The sequence below is a fragment of the Diadema antillarum genome, unplaced genomic scaffold (assembly GCF_040938485.1).
Source record: "Diadema antillarum isolate AM-2024a unplaced genomic scaffold, OU_Dant_1.0 seq00000476_RagTag, whole genome shotgun sequence".
NCBI classification, from domain to species: domain Eukaryota; kingdom Metazoa; phylum Echinodermata; class Echinoidea; order Diadematoida; family Diadematidae; genus Diadema; species Diadema antillarum.
The window spans coordinates 1,555,724-1,565,504 of record NW_027271443.1 but is presented as its reverse complement, the minus strand read 5'-3'; positions in this window follow the sequence as shown (position 1 = coordinate 1,565,504).

Genomic DNA, 9,781 nt, shown 5'->3' with positions numbered 1-9,781 from the left:
AAAGCAGCGAAACTCACATGTGGCTACTCAACAGAATAAAACCTTCGGCGCCATTTAGAGTCGATCTAAGTCAATTCTATGTACTAGTATTACGGTAAAAGTCATTATTGCCTATATAAAGAAAACAAACCAGATAGAAATAATTGGGCATTATTACACTTTGAGACGAAGAACAGCAACTTGTTCTATTTGCTTTACATATGGCAGACCGTTTCTTCAAAATGTATTGACAATCTGACGACCACGTAAGAGAACACTGAATACATCTACCAGTTTGTTTTTAGATGGAAAAAGAGAGAGAAGAAAAAAAACAAAAACCTGAATGTTCCTACTATAAGACATAGGACATAGGAGACAGTAGAGTCAATATCTACATGCAGGACATTTATAATCAAATCCATGTGAATTGCCATGTCAGCAAGACATGGACAATGGCTCATGCCAGTGAAAACCAAGTCTGTACGAAACCGACACAAACAACAGGTGACTATTATGCGCCTGTGAAATATGCACGCATGTATTAAACTTGAGAACCCCGTGAACCTCACCGTATGGTATGAAAGCAATGTTGCACAGTAACAGTTAGGCAAATTATCACTCAAAAGGAAGAGGCAAAAAAAAAAAGACAAACAGACAAAAAAAACCATGCTGAAGCTTGACAAGGTATGTGCAGAACAATGGGAACTTGACACCATGCTATGTCGCAGGAAAGATACAAAATCTTGGGCGTTATTACGTACCAACCGACGTGGCGGATTAGGTCAAATTTGCATGATTTAGTGAGGTCGTTGCTTTCTTACTTACATATACAGCCTAATGTTGTCAAGCTTCACATAACAATCGTAAACTTTAGCGGACTAATGGGAGCAATATGGGGGAGGGGGGGGGGGTCTTACAGAATACATCGGACACACAGAACCTATACACTGTAGAATTGCTGAGTCATCGCAACACAAACAATGGACAGACACTTCGGTGTATCATGGGTGTGTTAGGTCGATATTGCATCAATAGGCAACGCTATCTTAACAAATTGGTAGCATAATGGGAACTCGCCACCTTGGCGAGTCAAATCTAACACAGGCCTGCTCATTATAACTATTGGCATAAGACCTATTGGTTAGGCACTCTCTGAGTTTCAGGAAATGATAAATACGTCTTCAGATTCCCTTAATAAAATATCAAAAACATTCATTTTCATTTTTTCCCTCAATACCTATAAGAGATCACAGAAAATGACATCTGTTCTTTCTTATAAACAGGTCAATGCAGTAAATAAACCTCATATACTGACTACATCTTCAGACGAATAGGCATGTTTTACTATACACACATCATTGGACTGTAGCATATAATGACATATATGACGAGTGAAATAATTACTAAGTCGTTTAATGGGAAAAAAAACACACCTGATATATGGAGACCATATTCAGACCAGTCGTCATCCATACATTGTTTCAGAGGAAAGCAAAAGAGGTATCATGCGCATCTTTGCATGAATTAATATGTACTCAAACTTTGAAAATAATCAATGTACTTGGCAGGGAAAAAAATAAACAGGACATTTTATTTTATGTTGAAACAGTTAATTTACTGTTCTGGACTGCAACATTTCCTCAATACCCATAACAGGTCACAGAAGATGACATCTGTTCATACTTGTTAACAGGTCAATACAGTAAATAAACCTCATGATTTATGCTGACTACATCTTCTGGCGAATAGGCGTGTTTTACTATACACACATCACTGGTATGTAGCATGTAATGACATAAATGACAGGTGAAATAGTTACTAAGTCGTGTAATGGGAAAGAAAGAAAAACAAAAACAAAAACCTGATATATGGAAACCATATTCAGACCAAACCATCACCCATATATCATTTCAGCGAAAAGCAAGAAAAAAAAAGTATCATGTACATCCTTGCATGAATCAATATGAACTCAAAACTTTATACATGAATCACTGTACTTGGCAGGGGAAAAAAACACAAACATTTTCTTTCATGTTAAAACAGTTAACTAACTGTTCTGGGCTGCAACGTATCCTCAGATACACATAACAGATCACAGAAGATGAGATCTGTTCTTACTAGCAAAACATGCAGTAAATAAACGTCATATACTGACTGCATCTTCTGACGAATACGCATGTTTTACTATACACACGTCATTTGGTATGTTATGACATAAATGACGGGTGAAATAGTTGAGTCATGTAATGGAAAAAACTAAAGTGATACATGGAAACCATATTCAAACCAACCATCTTCCACCCCACTTTTTCTTTTTCTCTTTTTTTTCTTTCTTTTTGTTACGAAAAAAGCCAAAGAGTTATCAAGTAAATCCTTGGATGGATCAATCCTAAGAACTCAAAAATTATATGAATCACTGTATTTGCCAGTAAGAATAAAAAAAATTCTTCTTCCGAACAGTCGATTAACTGCTCCGGACTGCGTCATATCCCTGGTTACTTCCTCTGACGAATAAGCATGTTTTACTTTACACGCCTTATTTGGTATATAGCATGTAATAACACAAATGAAGGGTAAAATAATTATCAAGTCATAAGAAGGGGAAAATGAATTGATATATGGAAACTATATTCAGACCAACCATCTCCTATTTTTTTTTTCCTGAGAATAGCCAAATAGTTGTCATGTACTTCCTGGGATGAATTAATTCTCAGATAGACCCAAAACCTTATCTGAATCACTGACACTGTACTTGCTGGAGAAAAGAAAAAAAAAATCTTATACCCTATTACAGTTAATTTTCTGTTCAGGACTGCAACATTTTCATGGTAGGGCAAGCCCATAAGTTGCACATATTTGTGTTATCAGCATCATAGTTGCATTGCCACCGAGGCCAACTCTCTCAGTGTTGCAAACAAAATTACCAATACAGAAAACTCCGGTGCTGTTAATAACATATAATGAACTCATTTATGTCAGCAGGTTCAAAAGGTTGCCAAAATAAATCCTCTCTTTTTTTTAACTCCTTTCTTTTTGTGATTTCATTTCAGCTACGGAAGAGTATAAGTGGACTCCCCTTCGTGTGGTTGGCTATGATACAAGACAATATTCACTCCTTAAATAACTTCTTCTTCTTTTTTTTTGACATACTGAGACAAAAATACTTAATCAATTAGATTTCCTTTCCTTTCCTCTATCACAAATCTAGACCAGACAGGAAAGAAGATCATTAGCAGACTTCACAAGATATTTATGCTGTATAATTTTAAATTAGGACTAATACTTGTAAAGGTCTTCCAGCAAATGTTTCACGAAATAATACCTTTCTCTTCCACCTTTCTACACAGGTTGGGGTCTGCAAAGTAGTGAGAGACGATTCAAGGCTCAGTCGGAGACAACCATCCATCTCGTTGTCGAACCCTTCTCCCTGCATTCTAGCTGCAGCTTGGTGCCGACGAGTTTGATTCGCGTGGATTTGTTATCTTTTTTTCTTAGGTCATTTGCTCTCTGCTCAAGCTGAAACCGCTTCCGTTTCAGGGTGGCAGGAAGATCGGTCACGATCCGAAAGCTGACTCTGGCCGGGGATTCTGGATGACCTCTCTTATCCCGAGCTCGTAGTTGCACTCGTTGGTATGCTTGCAAAATGGCGTCTCTCGCGAACATAGATCCAAAGGCAAAGCGCACGATGATGGGATCTGGGCCCCGTCTGTCAGCTTCTCCATTTGGAAGGCCTCGTCTTGGCAGACGGTGTGTATTGACAATGGGCATGCCTTGGGCTTCCTCATCGGAGAAGCCGAGATCTTTGATCACCTTCCTCACGACAAGCACGGGGTTTTCATCTTTTTGCTGTGCTATGCCATACACCAACACGTTCAACTTCCTATCATGCAACTCAAGGACCAAAAGCATATCCTTAAGCTCCTTTTCTAGGTTTACAGTGTCACGTTTCATTTGGGGTATGATATTATTTTCAATGGTCGTGATCCTGGAGGTGGAATCGGCTACAGATGCTTCTAGGTTTGACAGGGTAGTGCGAATATCTGATACTTCACTACGAATAGCAGATATATTGATGCTGAGCGTTTCAAGCTTGTCAATTATTTTTTGAGTTGCTTCTTTGAATTCCGACTGGCTTACCAAACCCGGGGACGCCATGTTGTTTTCCGCGGCACAGTATTGAGATTCCGTTGACACGTCAGGCAAGCACTCTGTAGCGCCGTGGGAGGGTGAATTCACGGAAAGGCCGTGTGCAGGGTCTCCAATAGTCTAGCGGGCGACGTATTTTTAGCCTAAATCAGTGATTGGCAGTCAATAGAGGGCGCGACGATGTGAAAGTCAAGTTGACTAAAAATACGTCTAGTAAGAAACCTCCGAATAGAGGCGTGGAACCGGGTGTGGCATGGCAGTTGTCAGTCGTCAACTCTTGAAGTTTTATTGGCTGAGCATCGGATGTCAATCAAAACACGTCGCAGAGCCCGAAGAAATGCTAGTCTACTCTCCTAGGTATACTACAGATAATCTTTCAATAAAAATACAGTTTGCCTGTCTCTTTCAGCTTACTACAGTATTTTTTCACTCTTCTCCATTCTTTTTAAGGTGTATTACACTTTAAATTACTTCAAATAGAAAAGAATGATGGTAATCAGTGCAACTGACTTCAGTTGTAAATCTATGAGGGTTTTGCACGTGGAAACTACGCCCAAATTACTGCCGAATGCAAACCTTCAATTATTGGAGTAAAGTCTACTTGATATATACTTTAATTGTACGTTTCGGAAATATATCTGATATCATTACTCCCCTCTATCATTTTTAGCCTTGAGTTACCATATATTTTTGTATCAAACTTTGTAAGATATTTGCTTAACATCAATAAAGCTGCCGTCAAGACATCAATCTCTAAATCGGAGCACCGTAGACTTTAAACAGGCATTTTCTGTCGTGTTCACGCGTGATCACACTGTCACGGAAGAACTCGTCCGCGGTACATGGGCGTCCAAGGGGAAAACAAAGAGGAGCTGCGACACAAAAAGATTCCTGCAAAGCCAAAGGCACAGGTGAATTATGGTGCATTCTTTGCAATCATGAAATTACGAGATGCCTTCTACGTGGTGCTGGCAACAAGTAAGGAGAAACCGATTCAATCTGATTCACATTTCTTTACAAATGCAAATTAGGACATCTTTCTGACCATTCCGAATGCATGCCAATGCAGAAAATTAAGCTAACCAATGTGGCTGATGCATACACACACACGCAAAGGAGAAAAAAAAAACACGACCTACTTACGAAACTGAAGCATAACACGCACGATATGTGACCATGGCCAAAGCGCCGGAAAAGACAAGTGATGGCCATTTTTTATCCAATTTCCCGGTTGTCAAATCAAACATCGACGAATGTATACATGCTTATATAGTTGGTAGCTCATGGTAATTCCTATACCTCATTTTCCTGGTTTTCATATCTTAGAAAGTGCTTCGAAGGACGTTATACATTGGTTGAAAAGTTAAAGTTATATTTCCAGGTGTACAGCAGGTCAACGTGGCATCACAAAATATAGACATTAGGCAAATGTTTGGAAATGCGCGAGCACCAGCAGTATTTTTTCATATTTTTGTCGAAAGTGTGAAATATGACTAGGAAATATAGGCGTAAATGGGTAAAGCATACTCTTTGAATATGGATGCACCTCGAGTGAGCATGAGGACATCTGAATTGGAATTTACAAAATTGTTGCTCTGAATGCAGTGACGAACGATTTCAGATAGAAGCTTCGCTTGCATGTGGAGATTCACCATTCTCACTCCGTAGAAGATGTTAAACACAATACCGCTTTTACGCTTCCTAAAAGACCACGTTTTCTCTTTTATCAGCACACTAGTTTTCTTATCAAGCTTTATCCACCATGATTTTCTGCATCTATTTAACCAAATATCTGTATAAATAACCTGCGTTAGTGGTCGGCGCACGAAAGCAAGAATTTTCATTGCTTTGATATACGTTTGCCTGAAAAAAAGACGGCTATTTTCACAATGTCCAATTCAGCTGACAAATAAAGTGACTCTGTTCGAATAGCGAAACATGGAAATGCGATCTTCTATAAAGCTGTAGATTCTGTCCAGCGTTACATACATCACCAGTCATGATGGAAGTGCCTAAATAGAGTAATAATTTATCGAGTAATAGATATGAAGTGAAACCTTGCATTCTTTATGTGTGCAAATAGGCCGACAAATTACTTATCTCAACGACTACTGTAAAACATGCTATCATAAAACGCCAAGAGTCGTTTAATAACTATGGAGATATAGCATGGACGATTTATAATTATGATCATGGTGAAAATGACTTAAATCTATGATGATTATTATAACATATCAATTTGGGAGATAAATATATTTGTAATTTATGGATAAATGATGGAAATTTGTGACAGAGGCGCTGAAACGCTTTCTGTATTGCCCTTCTTTTGAGAAAATAAGGTTGCCTGTGCTTTTCCACCATAACGTGCAAGACGAATGGGTCAGTATAATAATAACAGGACTACAGTTTAATCATCCATACAACACATATTTTATCTCAAATGGCCAAGATATAGTCGAGATAGCATTTATATTAGAAAGCAAAGGGGATTAAAGTTATGTTGGCTTTGAGTAAAGCAATAAGGTTGTTCAATCTTGCTATTTTTGCTCATATTTTCTAAACTGGAAATTTATTCCAATAGGCCTACATTTGCAAATAGGCCTATATTGTGTAATACACTATGTGTCATATGATGTTCACTCACCTGAACCAAATTCGGTTTGCAGTTCAGTCATAGTACACATAACAATGTGATTAGTTAGTTATAATTGAAGAGTTTGTTTGCAAAAACCGATAAGTCCATATTTGCCAAATGGAGATAGTTGCGATTAAAGGTCAAGAAAAATAAAGAGAATAATAGGAAAATTTTTGCTTCTTTTGACCATAACTTCAAAAATGTACCTTTATAATGTAGTGACCAATATAATCATTTAAAAGGCATTATTTTGTACTTTATGCAATGTTATGACAGAGACCGTACTTCAAAATCTTCAAAAATGAACTTATGGTTTTTGCGAACAAACTCTTCAATTCTACCAGTGGGTTGCAGTTTGCTCCAGTGCAGCGCTTGTGTATTGAAGTGCACTGATCATAATTCATAATAATGTTGCTTATATTCCCTTCAAAAACAAGAAGACCAATTAAACACGGTTTTTATTAAGATGCGAGCGAACCCTGACGATAAGAGCAGATGATTTAAAAGGAATCCTAGAAACTATAAAAACATTTTATCGAAATGCTGTGTAGGCCTATCCAACACAAAGAGATGGATACTATTTATTAGTAGCAGTAAAAAACATGTAACGAGGCAATGCAGATCATTAAAGGCAATGTTTACCATTGGGAGTAGTGATTTAAAAATGTTCGAATTATCATGTGAATTTTGATGCATTTGTATAAAAAAGCCCCAACCAATAAAGCCTTACTCAATAAACTAAAACTTAATATGGTTTAGTCTAGCTACATGTTTTATCATAACTATTGTACCCAATTTGTAAATCAACAATTCATAGTACTTTACCTACATAGTACGTCGTTTCTATCCCTAATCCAAATCTTAGAAATATTTTGAAGCACTTAAGCTAGGCTTTTGTTTCATCTGGACATGGTAGATAGTGCCTTTGGTTCAGTAAAGTATCTTGAACTTGATCTACTCCCGTATCTAATCATCATCACTGTCACTATTCCCTTCTTGTGCATCAGCATACTCGTTCATAGGCCAAACATCTGAGCAATCTTCAGACGTGAGATCATCAAGTTCAATGTTCTCTCTTTAGTCAGGTCGCTTAATGTCAAAATTTGGGCTTACCGTTACAGAGCGGATAAAAGCACCAAATTTGGAGAGGTGATCCCCTAGGACCTACTCATTGATATTAGAGTAGGAGCCCTCTAGAATTTTTCGATTACTAGGATTAAAATGCTGAATTTTGATATTTCTTTATAATATGATATATATACTGTATTGCGTAAGTAGTAGTCAGGTAGCTTAGCGAAATTACCATTACAAGGCGGATAAAAGCATCAAATTTTTTCACACGGATTCCTTTAGGACTATTAAACAATATTAGAGTAGGAGTCCTCCGGGATTTTTGGAGAAAAACACTGAAAAGATCAAATTTCAAAATGGCCGACACTTAATTGGCATAACCCTCACTTTTCATGTCATATGGGTGATATGATGACAATATATTACATTTGTTTTTGTATTTTTGGGTTTGCTTTAGAACCTTGGCTTGAACATTGCGTTAGGAGCATTATATTCTTGTGTAATGTAAAGTCTCTGAACTGCTGGGAGAGGGGTAGGCCAAAAGGGGTGGGACCCCCCCCCCCCTTAAAAAAAAAGAGGTTGTTCGCTTGTTGTTTTGCGTGCTTTTTTTCTCGTTTTGCTCCATGCACGGGGGATAAAAACGTAAAATTTGGAGCCCGGATTCCTTGAGGACTAGGAAATAATATTAGACTAACCGCACACAACGTCATACACACACACACACACACACACACACAAGATCAAATATCAAAATGGCCGACACTTATGGCGTGCAAACCCCTCACTTTTCATGTGATATTACTTATAGAATGGTTGATGCGATGACAAAATTACTATATTTCTTTGTTTTTGGTTTGGCTTAAAACCTGAATTTTGACATTGCGATAGAAGCATTGTTTATATTCTTGCGTAATGTAAAGTCTCTGAACGGCTTGGGGAGGGTTAGGGCAAGGGAGGCGGCCCTCAACTTAAAAAGTGGTGGTTCGCTTGTTCTGTTGCGTACTCTTTTATCGTCTTGCTTTATGCACGGCGGATAAAAGCATCAAATTTGGCGCACGGATTCCTCATTAGAGTATAAGAGTCCTCCTGCAATTTTTAAGGAAAACACACACACACACACACACACACACACACACACACACGAAATCAAATTCCAAAAGGGCCAGCACTTAAATGGCAAACTCCCCGCTTTTCATGCCATACGGGTGCGATTAGAACCTTAATTTGGACATTGTGGTAGGAGCATTGTTTACATTTTTGCGTAATAATGAGTGTCTGAACTCCGGGGGGCGAAGGATAGGGCAAAAGGGATGGGACCCCGTAAAAAGTGTTGTTTGCTTGTTCTTTTGAATGCTTTTTTCTGTCTTTTTTCTCTTACACGGCGGATAAAAAGTTTCAAATTCGGCACACGGATTCCTTGAGATCATGAAACAATATGAGAGTAGGAGCCCTCTCATCTATGTTTTCTGGCGTCTCTCCTGCCTTGCGAATGTCATTTGCAGTTGTACTGGCCATTAGTAAGGTGACTTTGAGCTCTGTGATCATGTCGCGGATAGTTTTATCTGCGTCGGATGTTGACAACTCATGGAGGACATCCTCCAGCCTCTCCTTCTTTCTCATGTCACAAATGTACACACTAGTAATTATGTACATGTATGATATACTGTATGCATGGCTGTTGTGATGTGTATGTACACAGGTTGACCAGATTAATGGAGAACATTCTATGTGGTATAGATATAGTACATACAGGCTGCCCAGATCAGTGGAGAATTTTCTAGTTGGTATACAACGTAGCTATACAGTACATGCATGTAACAGGAAATACATTATAGCTCACTCAATCTAGATTGATTTCACCCATTCCAGAAAGTTCTGGGAAGTGCTAACATATTTGGCTGAGTGAGGCACTGTCCCTGTAGCCCAATGTGATTGGTAGTTATTCTTGGT